The sequence below is a fragment of the Plectrocnemia conspersa genome, unplaced genomic scaffold (genome assembly GCF_051122295.1).
Source record: "Plectrocnemia conspersa isolate PC_06_02 unplaced genomic scaffold, ASM5112229v1 ptg000002l, whole genome shotgun sequence".
In the NCBI taxonomy this organism is placed as follows: domain Eukaryota; kingdom Metazoa; phylum Arthropoda; class Insecta; order Trichoptera; family Polycentropodidae; genus Plectrocnemia; species Plectrocnemia conspersa.
Genome location: NW_028277166.1, coordinates 16,712,810 through 16,731,127, shown reverse-complemented (window position 1 = coordinate 16,731,127; position 18,318 = coordinate 16,712,810). Strand labels below are relative to the sequence as shown.

Here is an 18,318-nt window from a genome sequence, read left to right as displayed (position 1 = left end):
AAACGTCAGTGCTTAAGAACGCTTCTCTTGCACCAGTCATCCACATGTTCCAATGTATCTGTTTTTTCATCTCCTGTTATTTTATCAGTCCAAATTTTCATCCACATACATATATTTTTTTGTGTTTTATGTCAAGCAATAGATGTGTTGTTCTAGTTTTTGACATTTTGCATTATTTATTTCAATAATAATGAAGCTATTATTTATTTTATTAATTTATTTAACTCATATATCTAATTTTTACACTAAGCAATTTTTTACTAAACATACATATAATACATAATGTAAACATAAAATAGGTCTGGATATTATATTTATTTCTTAATTCACGAAGGTGTTCCTTAATTTTATTTAGGAAACTCGTTACAGTTTTATTTTTGCAGCTTGTCCTAGAAATATAAATATTCAAATTCACACCTCCATTCATAATTCTCCTGGCCGTACTCATTTTCTTATACCTAACTATCCTTAAATTGTCTCTATTTCTAGTATTAAATCAATGTACATACATCTTTATTTATTATTAGGTATTTATTAAAATACTCTGGTAACATATTCCTTTCTAGCTTATTTATAAGAACTAAAACATTCATCTTCAATATTTATTGAAAATTTAACCATTCCAATCTCTAGAAAATCTATTTTTATTTAAGACTAATCTCATTGTCCTATTTTGTATTTTTTACAACATCATTTTATCTAATTTATTAAGCAAATCTAATATTGTTGCACAGCAATTAAAATGGAGTATTATAATATACTATTGTTAATTTTTTTAGTGTTTATATTTGACATATTTTTCATTCTGGATAATATATCTATTTTTCTAATTATTTTTATATATATAATAATAACAATGTTTTTTAAAATTTAATTTTTTATCTACAATTACTCCTAAATATTTTATATTATCAACTATTTTTTAATAGAGTTATCTATAACTATTTTTATATTATTATCTAATTATTTTTTAACCGTATTTCTATTGTACTTAATTCATTATTTAAATTATCTACGACATCTTTAACATTACAGCCTATGAAATATATTAATGTGTCGTCTGCAAACGAACGTATTTTTCATTTTTTTATATTAATAATTATATCATTAATATATAATATAAACAGTAATGGTCCCAATTTAGATCCATGTGGTACACCGTGATATATTATTTTTTTCATTGGAATACGCATAATTTATCTTAACTTTTTGCTTTTTTTTTTTTTAAATTATTAAATCATATATCGATATACTATAATTTTTTCAACATGTCTATTGTTTAGATAGCTCTCTTGAAATCCAAAAAAACTTTTTTCCATTTTTATCTATTTTAATTAGTAAAATTGAATATTTTTAACCATTCTTTGAAACCAGTATAGCATGATTTATGAATAATCTGTTTTTTAAAAAATATGATGTTTTGGAATTCTATTTTTAACATCAATAATAACAAAGTTGTGATTTTAATTTTGAAAATATACTAATTTTAAATAATTATTTAGGATATTAACAAAATTAATTATTTAGAAAAGACTAATCAGAAAGCTATTTTGTCTACGAAAAACGTTCATGTTTCAAGTAAATTAATATATATATATATATAGACTAAATTTTTTCTGGAAAATAGTTTTGAAATCTATATCTATATCATTATAGTCTTCTCAAATTCCCAATAAGATAATTTGCATTAGGTAGTATTTGGAAAAACAAGAACATAAAATGGGTAGGGATTATTTACAAATAATTGAAATTAATTGGGATTTTTTAACAATTTATGCAATAAAAACACGCTGATTGGAATTACGTTTTTATTTAGCGCCCTCATACATCAGCCAAAAATATTAGTGTTTAATCGAGTTTGATATCTAGGTACTAAAAATACCAAAGTATTACATTTACTGTAATACCATTCTCACACACGTACGTAATAAATTGTGTACACGTTGCGTCGAATTACGAATTACGAGTGCAAGTGTGCGCGCTGAATACGTCACGAGATGGCTGGCGAAAAAAATGGCAATCCGGTCAATCGACTTCCTCGATTTGTCGATTGCAAGAAGTGGTCGGAGGGCTTGCACAAGCGGAAGCGGTTACACCACTGGGTCGTTACATCAGCGGCCATAATGCCGAAGCCACAATATACCATGGGAACTTCTTGCACCGACTCGCTGTTGCCTTCCTACTTATGCAACGCGAGACGAGATCACTATCGGCTTATAAGCGGCTCAGGAAGTCATGCACACGTCAACTGCCAGCCTGGGAGGCGGTAGAAGATTTTGGCCTAAAAAATCAGGACATTTCAAGTGGGCGGAATATTGAGCACGCGCGTGCCCTACGAGATTTTATCTTGATTCTTAATCCATGATAAGTCTGTGATCTCACAATGCGATGCCTTTTGATAATAATATAGTTTTTATCAGATGCGCAGAGATCTCCTAAAATCCTTGGTTATGGGCCGAACAGTATTCGTTACAATTACAACTGCTATGATCGTGGGCTTTTAAGAACATTTTATGTCAAGCTTTCATCTAACACAGCAGCAAGTGCATGCTTTGAGATAATCGACTATAAATTATTTTATAATATTAAGCGCTAAGGTCAGTTGGAATGTTAAAAATCTAATTGAAACTGTAGTACTGTATTACCTTTTGTTTTCATAAAACTTTTTAGATAAATTCTGAAATCGATTTTAACTACATATGTAACTTTTTAAGTACATATAAGTATTTTTATTTGAAATATTTTATCCATAATATTAATGCCGCCTCATTTTAGTCTAAATATATTAATGTTACTAAAATGCTCGTAAATTGCTTTGCTCCATACAGTTTAGAGTAAATTATCCAAAAACACATACTATGCGACTAAGAAAACAATTTTTTTAAATTTACCATATCAAAATTTATAGTACATGCCTCTAAATAGCTTTCTGACCTTTAAATGTATATGGTTCAGTTTTGCATTTGGATGATGTTTTATTTATAGCTTCTAAAACAGTTAATTTTAATTCCCCACAAGCATTACAAATTACCTGAAAATACTTTTTTCCTCAATTTTTTATGTGAATTTTATATATTTATATACATATATAATTTAATTAATACTAAAATAAAATATGCTTATATTTACATAGAAAATAAATATACATTTTTGTAAAATGTGATCAAAAGTTTTTCATACAAGCAACCCATACTCACCGCAACTTACTTTTACTCGAACTGTGGAATTTATTGACGCGTACATTAGTTTTTACCACATTGGGTCAAGATTACACATTTTAATTACAGCAAATTAAATTCTAAAAATATATGTTTATCTCACTCTCTTCCCTAGGATTGGAATAGTGTAGTTTGTAAGGCGCTTGATTGATAATCCAAAACAGTGGGTTCAATTTCCGCATCAGTATCAAATTTATATTTATTTATAAATATACGCTCTTAGTAAAAACAAACCCCTTCTGAATGATAACATTTAGTTTGACTGTTTTAAATACAATTACGGAAAAATGTTGTAGATCATTAGGCTTTCACCTGTGGTGCTGCATTAAATAAAATGCTGGCCTTTATTAATTTATTTATTTTTGACTGATCGTTAAATATTGATTTATTAAATTAAACTAAAACATCTGCTAGATATTTTTCTTTTATAATAATAAAATAGCCTAAAAACTTACCTTACGTAAATAAATATTTTTTAAATTAAAACTCTTACTAGTGCCTATCAGTAAAATTATATTTTCGCTAGTAGAAATATATATGTACCGATGAAAATGTATTCAGATATGATTTTACTGAAATGCCAGTAAAAAAACTTTAATACTAATACACATTTATTGTGACATACATATATATGTACATAGTTGTGGAATTGTAAATTTAAATGTAATACAGTCTTATTAAATTTTTAATAAATAAAAAAAAAAATTAGCACAAGAATCATGTAAATTTTGCCTGTAGTCAAAGGAAATGATATTTTATTTTTTTATTGTCTATATTTTTAAAGACCAATATTGGTTTTTAAATAGCCGATATTTTAATACAATATAGCGGATCAAAGTAGTTATTACACATTAATAATTTTTAACCGTTGTATTTAAACTGAAATCAACCTAAAAAATTTACATAGTTTGTATTTAAAATGAAGATGTGTATTTAATAATAAACTCGACCTAAAGATGTATAGTATACCAATATACAAAATATCCTAGAAATATATACTAGCAAAAAATCATATATTAGTTTAGCTAATTTTAATCATAACCAAATAGAATGTTTTATACGTATTCTAAAAGTATCGAATGTAACTCACGTTGGAAGATATCATTGTACTAAATTTACTGTTTTCAATGTTGTTTTCTCATTGTAATAAAAACTGTTACGATTTTACTTCCCGTCTTTTATTAAGCTCGGTAATTATTTTGGCAACAACCACTACCACTACATATATTGCTACGATGTGTAATGTATAAATGATTAGGTATATATAAAACATGTACATATGTACATTTATATATTATACATTATTATATTGTTTTTGGTTTTAATATGAAAGGCACAAAAAAACTCATTAAGCATTTTTTTCGTACGAAATATTTTATTTAGTTGATTGAATTTGTGTTACACTCTTTATAATTATAATGCACATAAAAATCCACCCTGTTTACGTGTAAAAAATATGTATGCATTATTATATATGTATATAATTAATATATATGGGAGACCTTATTTATTAATTCGTTTATACAGTTTTGTGCCAATTAGTCATGCACATTAACACAATATATTAAAAGTTTTATATAATATTATTAATATATTATATGTATGATATATACAAACAGAGAAAAATATCTCTGCAGATATTGTACACGAGCGTGTTCCTGAGCAAAGCACTGCAGTTCAGAAAATACAACAATATATATGTTCTTACATGGACATTTCTCAGAACTCAATGGAGCATATTCGAAAGCTCCGAAGCTTTTTTATTGTGATAAGTTTGAATGACATGTTAAACGACACATATACAATCAAACCATTCAGATGCTATTGCATTTCAATCAACCTTCAAAAAATAAAAATTATTTGTCTATCTTAATATAAATTTTATTTTTCACTCCATCCTTTATTTTCAACACACTTCCGCCCGACCTTCACGTTACATAAATGGACCATTCGTTTTTTTGTAAAAAAATAGGTATATCTACGTATTACGTGGCGCAAGGGCGGGGTGGCCCGCGGGGTTTCCACTATCCGGCACTTTACATTCGTACTTTTCCCTTCCTGGCGCCACCGGGCGGCACTTCCGCCCGCCAGGCCGGAAATGGAACGCTGTCCCGACCCCACCACTGCCGCCGCCCAGTCGATTCACCACCCCATTCGCCCATTGCTTCGACTTCCTGCCAGAGCAAGCTTCCGGTTCCCTTTGACGTCACGACATCACTATCTGTGTCTTGGATCTTTACGCCACATTTCCGAATTTTCGGAACGAACGAATTTCCGCGCGCGTTCCTTTCTATCGCGCCAGGAATCGAGACACGATCTATACACAATAATGTATGAGATACGTGGGAATGTTTGTGTTGACATGCATATTATAAATAAATATACTTATTAAGGTTTTCGGGGTAAATCATTGTCCAAAACGTACTGTATGTATCATATGTATTATAAAATTAAGTATTTTGTCAAAGAAAAAATATTGATACCAGTAAAACTCGCGTATAATTATGTATGCTAATTGAGCTATCTTTATACAATAAATGATGTATGTTTACTTTTTTACAAGACAGTTATGTATTTGTTATAAATAATTATTGCTCACTATTTTTTAATCAGTCCACGCATAGTTTAAATAAATATTTTTATATACATATATGTAAATCCTCGTAGTGTCAGCCGTCTCTAAAGATCGGGTGGAACTCTAGATTCCGGACGTCATATCTGGGCCAAGGTTGACGTGAAGAGGAAGGCGGCTGCTTTCTTTGTCATCTCTGTCTCGATGGACAGTGTTGCTTTATCCGCTTCTGAATTTGGATGAACCTCAGTGTATCCAGGCTGAGGAGCTAAGTTGATGAAATGTTGCCAAAAACGTACTAAATGGATGTGTCGTTTTAGATGTTGAGTATGTGCTTTAATACGTTTTGTATGCCTGTGGGAGGTTTTGTGCTTACCCACTTTTCGCTGAGATGGCCAATTATAAAGATTTGGGTATGTAATTGAATTTTTTATTATCTTTCTGTTTTCTTAAAGGACATTTTTGTGTTGCGTGACAGTTAAAATTTAAACAACTACAGTAACACTTGCAGAAGGTCCCAATCGGTAATTGTAATGCATTTAGCTAACCCCTTGGATTTTTTTGTTAAATACGTATAATATATCGATGGCTGAAAGTGTAAAATTGTAAAACTCCACATTTGACAACTTTACAGGAGGAACAAAAAACTAAATAGACAACTTGAAAATAGGAAAATAAAACAATATCGTAGTGTTTAATTGGAGATTCATCCAAATATGTAGTTAGCAAATTTATATTTTTAGCTAGCAATATTCTCTTTAAGCTGAATATTGATTTTTTAATACTAATATGTATGACGTAGCTTGATTTTATTTAATCATCATGCTGTTTATCCGTGAGATTAGACAAATTTAGGTAAGCCTAATCTGCGAAAATCGATCGGAATTATAATTGTATATTACTTACTAATTTCAATCTCCCAGATACGATTGAAATTAAAAATCACTTAAGTCCATATTGGATTCGAACCCAGATCTTTAATGTCAATAATCAGCGACGAAAAATAACGGCATTGGTTTATAGCGCTTTTAACGCGTATTCTTTTTTTCTTACGTTTCATTTCAATAAAAGCTTTGGACCTGTCTTGTACCTGCCTAGTCGATGAACCCTACAAACGTCTCATAGATTTCTTCAAATGTTTATGAATATGGGAGTCTCTTTTGTTATTTTTTTATTATTATTTATTTATTTACGTAATTCTGCATGAGTTAGAAATAATTTATTCTGCAGTTACAATTTGATACATTAAAATTAGTAATTTAATACGTATACATATAGAAAAATAAAATAAGTACACTAAATATTTATTATTAAATTTTAAAAGAACAAATAAAAAAAATAAGAAGCATGTTAACACTTTTCGCAGTATCGCCGTACATGTACGGCGGTCGATCTTTCACTGTTTTGAGGTACCCTAGATATTTATATATTTCTATATATAACTGAATACATAATAAACAAAAAACATTAAAATTATAAAAAAAAAATTTGATTTATAAAAATATATAAGAAATATGTAAAATAAATTAACGTAATTTAATATTAGAAAAGTATTACAATAAATTATTAATACACACTAATACAAAAAAGAGACACACTGATTTTTTCCCATAATTTACTATAAATGCAATATAAATAATAATAAATAAATAACCATCAGTACCCGGCACTGAGTTATTTTTTAATTTGTTTGTATATTTTATGACTTTTTCTAAATTAATTTGATGAAAATAAATAGATCTATTAACTTTAGCCATATTTGTGATAGTGTTTATATCATAAATGGTAATTTTGATTTGATCTGTGTGTAGTTAAGTCTCCATAAATATTTAGAATAACTTTTTTCTAATTTTTATTTTCTTGAGTATTTTTGATATTTTTTTTAATATTTATCTATGTTTTAAATTGCTTATTATTAGAATCATTAAACATTTTATTATAGTAATCTAATTTTATTTCTCTCCAATAAACAGTTTTCAGGTTCTAGCGTTCGTTTGCGATGACAAATATTTATGTTATTAAAGTTATTTCGATGATTATCAAACCATGGAATGTTGCCTACATAAATTTAAAAACAAAATACTTTGACCTATAAATTCTGTAAAAAAAAATATAACTGAAATGTTTCATTATCGTGGTTTTAGTCGAAAAGGTAAACACAAAGACAAACTTATTATTTTTGTATTAATCGTTGATTTCACTATTAATATATTATATAAAGTAATGTATTAGAAATCGATACATTTATTTTCTATCCCGACAAATTTATATCACATCGTCTCATCTGAACTCCATCATTAAAATTTCTTTTACACTTCCGCTTCCTTGGATTAATGGAGGAAGTTAACCCGTTATAATCTACCTCAAAACATCATAGTTTCAACCGTATTAGAACAGGTTTTAGCCACCACTGGACCACCGACCTTCCGGTCGCGTAGAGATGGCTTTACACGACGTCAAATCAATATCAAAACGGATATTATCCCAACTATGCTCCTATTATTAGTGCATGTGCTCATAATGACAGGTTAGTTATCGTGTTACACACAGAGCCGCTATGTAATGCGGAAATTGTGAGAAAATCTTATATACATCACGTGGGAAAATCTGATTGCGCCAATATCGACCAAAGATTGCTTTTTATAACGCGTTAATTCGAATTAATGTTATTCATACGTATGCTAATTGTACAAACAGTTTTTCACCTGAGTTGAAAAAGATATGAGCATGGTTGTGAATATATGAATTTATAATTTAAAAATATAATATACAGCTAGTACTATTACTGCATTTTCATACATGAATTAACAATATATCTGTAATATACATATGTATGTATATAATTCCGGATATAAGAAAATCAAAGGTGAATATGTAGTATGACCTTGGGAAATAAGACAGAATAAGGCTATGTTTTTAATTTTCATTCCTCACATAAAATTGCTTGAAAAATAATATGAAATAAATGATTTAAAAAAAATAATGTTCATTCTCGAATATTGCCCTTTTGCTCGTACATCGTAATTTTGATATTATAAATTTCATATAAATATTATAAGTTAAGAAAAGTGAAATCTAATTTTGTCTTAATAATCATATAATACATATATTAATAAATATGTAGATTAATTTAATCTACGTATATCATTCATCTGCTCTAATTGTGCATGATTTTTCCAAAATTTGCTCGATAAAGCCACTAATTTTTTAATACGTCTGTTTCTTCCTTCCTTCCTTATTCTTGTCCTCGTTCTTTAGTATTGACAATCAAAAAAACTGAGCGCTCAGATTTTAAATATGACTTGAGAAGACGGAGAAGGGCCTGATTTGGTTTCCAGTCAGTCTCTTACAAACAATATCCAAAAATAAAAGAACAAACTTAATATTATAATAAGTTATTTATCTTTATCCCAAACATCTTGTTAAACTGTAATTATACAAATACTTTCCTTATGTACGTTTTTTAAATTATTTGAACTAATCGATTAGCGAACCAAAAATACTTTATATATTATAATTTATATAAACATCATCTTTAAAGGAATTGCATATATATAAATTGGTAAATATTATCTTTATATTGACGTCAATGAGACTTTCATGGGTAAGGTAATTAGATATTGGAATTTTAGTTTATATTAATATTAAACAAAATTTTATTTATAATTATGATGAACATCATCAGCGTTATTTTTAACCTAAAATGTGTGCGTTAATTTATTTATAATTATTAAATAATCAATCATCACTTACGTTTACGTTAAATTTTAAGGAAAATTATACGACAAAACGGATGAGGAAAATCAACAATAGATATTAAACAATTATCGATAAAAAAAAACAATTTAAATATAAGAATTGCGTAATATTTTTTTTGTGGCTGTTGTCACTTTCGATATGGGCTAGTATTGTTGAAATTACTAGGAAGTCAAACGTTCAGGTTTTTTGCACACTATAACACTAAAGTTTTTGCTATACTTAGTTCGTTTTCCTCGTTTCCTCATTAGTCATTTTACAATCGTAATGATTGGAATTCAATTATGGCGCATTGGAGTAAGACTTAAGTCAGATAATGTACTGTTAAATTAATAAATTTATCGCTAAATATTAAAGATTTTATCATTGCTAATAATATATTGTATCTGCAGAATTGATCTTTTATAATCACTTTGGCGACACTATTTTATAGATGGGGTTTAAAAGATAGAGGTTATGTGAGATGTAATACAATGACACGCGTGTATTTGTTGAAGAAAAACATTTTTCATATATATTTTTATAAATAATCATATAATAAAGCTGATTATAATCTTCACTCATTTATTATTGATACAAGTTATTTCTGGTTATTTTACTTGAATGCATTTTTTAAATTAAATAGTATTTGATAAAAAGATCAAATCATTATTATTTTTTTAGCTTTATTCATTAATATTAAAAATAAATTCTTCAGTTTTGCTTTTTTTGCTGATTTGCTTATAAAAATTCTGTAAGGCATGTATAACATTCCATTATTTGAAACTCAAAGTAAAGTAGTATTTGTTGGAAGAGAGAGAGAGTGCATATTTTACTAGGAGAATTTGGATACAATCGTTGGAATCAAAAAAATTGACCGTGAGAAAAGACTTGTCGCAAATACGTGTGAAATGCGTAATACATTAAAATGTGATCCGTATTTGCAACTCACTTGTTGCTTACGCTGATTCACGTGATTACCCTAACGACAGTACGGTCGGTGACTTTACAAAAATCATATTTATAAGTGCCGACATTCGTTAGAATTTGCTACCTTAATAACAAGTGTCCCATTGCAGCGTTATTAAACCTCTAGCTATTCAAACTACGGTCATTACGCAAAAAATAAAAAAATAAATCTGTTTCCACCCCCAAATCATCGCATTGGTTTAAATCTCGAGAGTAAGCAAAGCAAAAGAATCTCCATTATCTCAACCAGCGTATATGTGCGCTTACATTGCGTATAAGACACTTCTATTTGAAACAAAAAAATCTGCGCATTTGTGTGTTTATATACATATTCATACATACATATATACTATACGTGTTCGATTTGCTTACGGATTTTAACACGTTACTTAATTCAAGATGGGAGGTTTTGCATATCGTGCTTTTTCTTGCTCTCATCTCTTCAATGTTGTAAAGTCTTGATTTTATTTCGGTCGATGCAGATTGTTGAAATCTGTAAAAAAAATCTATGTAATACATATGTATGTATATGAGTGCATGTTTGAAAATGTACAGTAGACCCCCCCCCCCCACAATAACACGGTAAATTGGGGACGTGCTATTAGGATGCGTGTAGTTGGGGAGCTAGGAAATACTCATACAATTTTTTGCGAATGGTAAAATTTCCTTTCTTTGTCTTGCTCACACATATAGTAACGGGCATTCAAATAACACGTCCCCAATTTACCGTGTTATTGGGGGGTCTACTGTATAATACATTTTTAAGTTTTTTGATATAAATGACATCATAATTTGGGAATTGTATCAATTCATGATATTCAGATTTAAAATTATTACAATAAATAAGCCATAACTCACACCCTGCTATACCTAAAACGAATTTTAATAAGTACATATTCTATTTTACTTTAATTAAATTAGTTACAATAATTTCTCCGATTTGGCTAGATTACAATACAAGATAAGAATGATTAATAGTCTGCATATAAACGTAATTTTGTTTATTTGCATTTATATAGGTATGTAATACTTTTTTTTTGCAAAAAAATATATTCGATAGGTCTCAAGCACGCGATCGACCAGTTCTTAGAAATCCAAAGATATTTTTTATATCACTATTTTGCTGGCCTTGATCGACCTGCATCGATTAGAATACTCGATCCACCGGAGTTTTCGGCGTTCCGAGAACGAGAGGTCCGATGACATCACTGCGGATCATGACCCACGTTTGGTAATTCGACCTCATTCCTGAGTTTGGCAATATCCAGACTCGGGATCGTAACTCGTTTTTCGTGCGCCGAATTGGGCAACTTCAAAAGCGTCCCAGAGTTGCGCACGAAGGAAAAAAAATTAAGCAAAAATCGAACAGAATTCCGCTGATTGCTTGTTTTCTTTCCAAGATTAGCTTAATCCCGGAAATTCTGAACTTCTTGATTCCTTGATTCACTGTAAATGAAGTAATGGTTACTGTCTACTATGAATTTAATTCGTATACAACTGTCAACGAAACAAGTAACTATCATGATCAGCATTAAACATGTGATTACACTAATAAATGCAGATGCAGTGACAACGTGAACATGTGTCCATATTCCAGCGATCGAGAGCAGAGCTCATGAAGCTCATCCGAATTATTAATTAATTAGTATAAATATGTAACACATTTTTATTATTACTTATATGTATTATTGTGTCATATATATGTTTATAAGTCGCTTTAATTATTTATATACATAGGGGTTTGGTGGCTACTATAAAAATATCAATTTCAATACATAGTACATAAATTAGGTTATATCAAAGGAACGTTCATCTGAAAAAATAATATAAAAAATTATATAAATTCCTCTTTTCGCATATACACACAAACAGCTTGTTAAAAGCGAAATTATTGTTCAACGGTAAGCTTTATAGCCTGTAGGCAATTGCAATAGTGGGTGGAATTGAGGGCGGTTATATAATTGGGCGGCTACCTGTTGCTGTGAAATTTTGCCTCTAGTCGTGTTTTCAGTTCTGTGTTTATAAAATTATACATTAGGAATTTAAAGTGGAATATTTTTATATATTATTATAGATTTAGGTATTGCATTTAAGCATTTAAGCAAAGGGTTTTATAAATTATAACATTAACATGATTACTTTAGTAAGCAGCTACAAAATTATATTTAAATTCTATTGAATCAAAAAAATATATTAATTACGTATGTCTATTTTTTGTTTTATAATGTGAATATCTCGGTTAGGTCATCACCTATTTATTATTTTTGTAATAAAACGACTATTGTTGAAAATATTGTTTTTACGTCTATTAAGTTGCAGTAATATTTTTACAGTACGTTTAATTATTAAAAACATTTTTTTTTTATTTTAAAACATTAAGGTATATTGTATTAACAAAGAAATAAAAACGATATTCATATGTAAATATTTCATTGGCACACATTTTGATTTACTAGCGGAAATTCAGGTTGTGAAAAAATATTTTTGATACAACAAACTTAAGAAATAGTTACAAATCAATATGAAAATTTTATCACTGTACTATTAACAAAATATCTGTTGAACGAGATGAGCAAATACTAAACGGTGTATCTATAATAATAATATTATACATCTACATCTACAATGTTTTCCATATTAATGAAAATAAATCACACAACTAGGTCTTTCACATAAATTATTTTAATGTTTTATGTACATATATTACAGGAATATTTATTTATTTATAATAGTATGGTAGCCGTTGAAAAATCAACGAAAAATATTAACACATTTTAAATATTTTCATAAATAAATAAAATAATTTTAAGATTAACTAAATTTTCGTTTCTTTTCAAATAAAATATACATATGTTTATAATATAAAATGATTTACTGTTTTTAATTTTAATTTGCTGAAGTTATATTATATATTATGTTATAGATTTATATATTTTTTGCAGCTAAATTTTTCAATTAAAAATATAAATTTATTTGTAGCTTAATATAAACTAAATATTGATAAACTTAAGTCAGCAATTAATATGTAGATTATATTTGCAGATCGGATTTTATTTGCTATTAACGCTTTAGAGCAGTGATTCCCAAAGTGGTCTATATCGACCCCCAGGAGTCTATGATAACCTGCAAGGGGTCTACGTCAGCCAAAAAAAAAATTTGGGGGTCCATGAAATGAAAATGGGGGTCCACTGAAGTGGATCTCAACAACCACTGATAGTACCTATCTACTTACATTATAATCTTATAAAATAAAGACATATACATTATTTATAAAAGTACCTATGAAGTAAAATATTTATTATATATGTTTATAAAATTGTGTAAGTTGTAGGATGTAGGCATTCGCTTTGTGGTCGCAATACATTTTGAACTTGTAAAAACCTGCACATAATGATATACCACCGTGATTCTCAAAGTGGTCTATATCGACCCCTAGGGGTTGACGACGACCTGCAAGGGATCCATGTCAGTGAAAAATAAAATTGGGCATCCCACACCCACATTTACATCTGATGTAAATGTGGGTGACTTTATTTTTATTTTTTATTCAATGAATGGAATAATCCACATACACAGATAGTAGAAATCTTTCAAAGTGAGTAGCAAGATACCAGCTGTCAAAAACACATTTCAAGTTGATGAATTTGCAAAAAATCAATATCAAGCAAGCAAAAACCGAAAAACATGGCAAAGGGTCTACGACACAAAAAAGTTTGGGAACCTCTGCTTTAGAGCTACACTATTTAATATACACCAATGAATAATATATGTACAAAAAACAAGTAGTTTTAAGAAATATCTGCTTTTTATGAATTTTAATTAGTGATAATAATTAATTAAACAATTTTGATAGGATTCTTAACAAACGTTTATTTACGTTAAATTGATTTTATTCATATCTAAAAATGATTTAAATTTTAATAGTATTTTTAGCAACATATATTCATCAAATAATTTGAAAAATGCCACTCAAATTAATCTTAATAGAATTAAAATATAATTAAGATTTGTTCGATGTATTTTCTACATACATATGGCACTAACTTAATAGTTTTATTCTAACTTTGTTTCGAAATCATTGGGTGCTGGTGTTAAAGTGAACGTTATATACACAGATTTTGAAAAAGCGTTTGATAAAGTCAATCACGACTTACTTGAGAAAATATTATCTAATTTCGGGTTTTCTAAGAGTCTTGTGAAGCTATTTTTAAATTACTTGAATGATTGTTATTACTTCGTCAAGTATGTAAGCTCATTTTCAGAGCAATATAATGTCTTGTGCTTTCACAAATATTTTAGGGTTGCAAATTTCAGGCAGATATGATCTGTTTTACTATCGACGTTCACAACACAAAATATTAAAATATTATTTTTTTAGTGTAGAAAAATATTTTTGAATCAGAACATCTTTTCGTGCTATTTCCACTAGTGGGAATGTGAAGTATTTATTTCATATTCCCACTATTTTATAATAAAAAAATGACTTTAAAAATCCACAAATAAAATTCAGCTTTGTGTATAATATATACAGTATTTACTATTTTAAGTAATGTTTCATTTGCTATTACGATTGTTATGTACACTTGTACGGTTTTGAAACATTGACATACAATATACAAATCCCCATAGTATCGAATTTTTTAAACTGTAGTGCTATTGGCTGTGCTATTATCTTCTATTATGGGTGGAGTAAATGACAATAAAGGAATAAGTGGGATCTTGACTCGTATATTAAATAATAGAAAAATTGCTTAATTTGGACATTTCATGAGCTGTTTAAAATTTAAGATCCAATAAATTATTTTAGAGGGCAAAATTGAAAAACGTATAAAGGTAAGAAAGAGCTTTTCGTAATTAAAAAACATTAGAAACTAGACGGGAATTGATAGGGTTGAGCAGCTCTTTCACCTAGCGAGAAACGGGAGCTTTTAATATTATAATAAGGAGGCATGTATCTGAATCGGACATGCTATGATTAAATATCGAAGTAAATAATAAGAACGTAATTCTAAAATATATAATTAAAATATAAAAATGTTGTTGCATTTAATTTAACATCTCCATTAAAATAGCGTAAGGTGATTTCTTGCAATGGATTATTTCGGCATATCACAAAGCGGAATCGTCTCCTGGAAGTGTCGCTCATTACGCCTCTTCGCCGAAGTCATTTCCTGAGCTTACAGTATCGCCTACTTTCATACCGGTCGACTTTTACTTCCTACGGTACGGACCCGCCGCAGAACCGGTCCGCGAAAGTGGGTCATCTCTTTTTGTTTTATCGCATCGTGCTGTAATTGGAAGGAGAGAGCGCTATAGTGTTACGTGTTATTACATCATATTACACAACATGGCGGCCCGAGTTGCGCCCATTGCAACATGACGACGGACGGTGCGAGCAAATTAGTATTTTTTTCGCGAAAATTATGCAGGAAGCACCGAAAATTGCCAAAATTGCACATAGCCGGAATATTTTGTTTTTCGTCTTCATCTTTGCGTTCAAGGTCATGAGGTTATATAATATTAAATTTGTATTAATTACAGCAAAATATATGGGTGGAAATCTTATTGACTTGATCTTATAACGACACAGCAATTTTATGTTTTTGCTGGTCGTTAATAAATCCTGTAATTGTGAACTTTCATGAAGGGTCTGAACTTTTCCAGCTTTAAAATTTATTGCGGAAGATTTTTATGAGCGTCTCAGATCTTCTAATTAAGCTCTTAGTAATTCCAGCTCTCAGGTTTATTGATAAACTTATTCATATAACATAACATTACTATGAGCTAACTGTGACTGGTAAATATCGATATTATTAGTATTCTGACTGACCATATGGTAAGGTATGCTAAATAAGAATACCTTAAATAGAAGAGTCCCCTTTATTATGTTGATAACATATATAACATATGTGTATAAACAAAAATATGTAATTTCAGTGCAGTGCGTATCGCACAAATAATCTAGTGACCCATATAAATTATTTTAAATTAAAAATTGTAATTGTTTTTTATATGTTATTTCACTACCTGTTAGTAAGGCGCTACGCTCAATTTTGATAGTTGCAAAACGTCCATTTGCAGTTCAAACCCAAACCTAACTTGAACAAAATTAATAACGGTATAATGGTTAATTTCAACAGGTTAGGTTTAGGTTTGAACAGCACGGGAAATGCAGTGAGGAGTGGAAACAACTGGTGGTTTTTGAGCGTGGCGCCATGCTAACAAGTACCGTTATTTTCATAACAGATTTTTGTAAATAGTCATAATAAATAAAATAAAAGTATGTAAACAAAGTCCAACCTCTTTTGTAATAAAAACCTATGCATTCAATAAAGATACCATCAACGTAAATAAATTTAGTAACGAAACCTTTTATATTGTGTATCTAATCAAAAGCGCTTAAATATGTTACGCCTTGTACATTAAAAATAATAGCAAAAAGTAGTAGCGGTAATCTTTCTTCGTATGTAGTTCTGCCCCCCCCCCCTCTTACTATTTGACACTGGAATTGTTGGTACGCAATATATTAAATTTTAAATTAAAACATGAAGCAATGTTTTAAAAAAAGGTAGTTTAGTTACACATTTTAAAAATTAATATTTAAAATTTTGCGCAGTTACACTATAAGACCCAGATGATGATATAAACACTCCGTCTTTTCCAATAAACATCTCCCAATTACATAATTTGTATATAACCAGCAACTTACAGTAAAACCCCTCTATTTTATATAAATGTATATTGTATTTTATGCTATATGTTCTAAATTTTGTTCAGTTACACTTTAGGAACCAGGGTAATAAATAAATAGTATGAACATCCTACCCCTTCTCATAACCCTCCTTTTATGTAACCAATAAGGCTTTGATAACTTTTAGAAGAACACCCTTGATATAAATGTGTATTGTATTTAACTATGTATATGCTCTAAATTTTGTTCAGTTACACTTTACAACACAGGTTTTGCGCAGTTGTACTGTAGGACCCAAAGGAATATATTAGCACTCCGCTCGTTTAAATGATCATCTCATCCCCTTCCCTTATCCTCTTTGTATGAACCCAGCAAGGATTTTATAACTTCCAAAAAAACTCCTTGAAATAAATTTGTTTTTTATTGAATTCTATATGTTCTAAATATTGCTAACTGACAATTTAAAAACAAGATGAAATAATGAGCATTTAGCTCATTCGAATAAACATCACACACCTCTTTTTATCGTCGTTGCATGTAGCGAGTAAGGCTTTCATAACTAGTAAAAGAACATTGATATAAATATGTATTTTATTGAATGATATGTTTTAAATTTGGCTGAGTTCTACTTTAAGTTCAAAAATAAGATTTAAGCAGTCATATGAACATCTTACTCACTCTCCTAACCCTCCTTGTATGTAACCATTATATAGAGAGGCGTGACAAAATAATTGGACCAAACATTATTTTTCATATTTTTTTAGTTTTTATTTACTTTTATGTAATTTAAAAAAATAAAAACAATGTTTTTGCACAATCTGTTTTCACATATTTTTAATTTAAAAAATATTATCTAGTACCTCCCTCTTTCTTTTTTATTTCTTAGAGTACTCTTTTATTCATACTATCTATATTCGTTATTACAGTTTTTATTTTGGGTCGTTTAACCACATGATTTCAATGTTTATTTTTAATATTAAATTTAGATATTTGAGCACTCGTATACGAAGAATTTAAGAACTGCTCAACAATTTTCTATTGAATTTAAATCAGGGGAATTACCTGGCCAAGGTAAAATTGTATATTTTTGCTTGCCAAGTATTTTAATGATTGAAAAATATATAACTAGTATT

At 28.9% G+C, this 18,318-nt stretch overlaps 1 long non-coding RNA gene across 3 annotated transcripts in view; it reads right to left on the bottom strand.

The window, feature by feature from the left end:
• Positions 1-9,172: 9,172 nt before the first annotated feature.
• The window catches only part of LOC148237870 (uncharacterized), a 158,366-nt gene continuing 149,220 nt past the window's right edge, over positions 9,173-18,318 (bottom strand). For 2 of the 3 annotated variants that reach the window (XR_015812675.1, XR_015812676.1), the window contains one exon: positions 9,506-10,987. This is a non-coding gene — a long non-coding RNA (uncharacterized LOC148237870). Of the gene's footprint in view, positions 10,988-18,318 lie in introns of all 3 variants that reach the window. The other variant, XR_015812677.1, reaches the window with a different exon arrangement.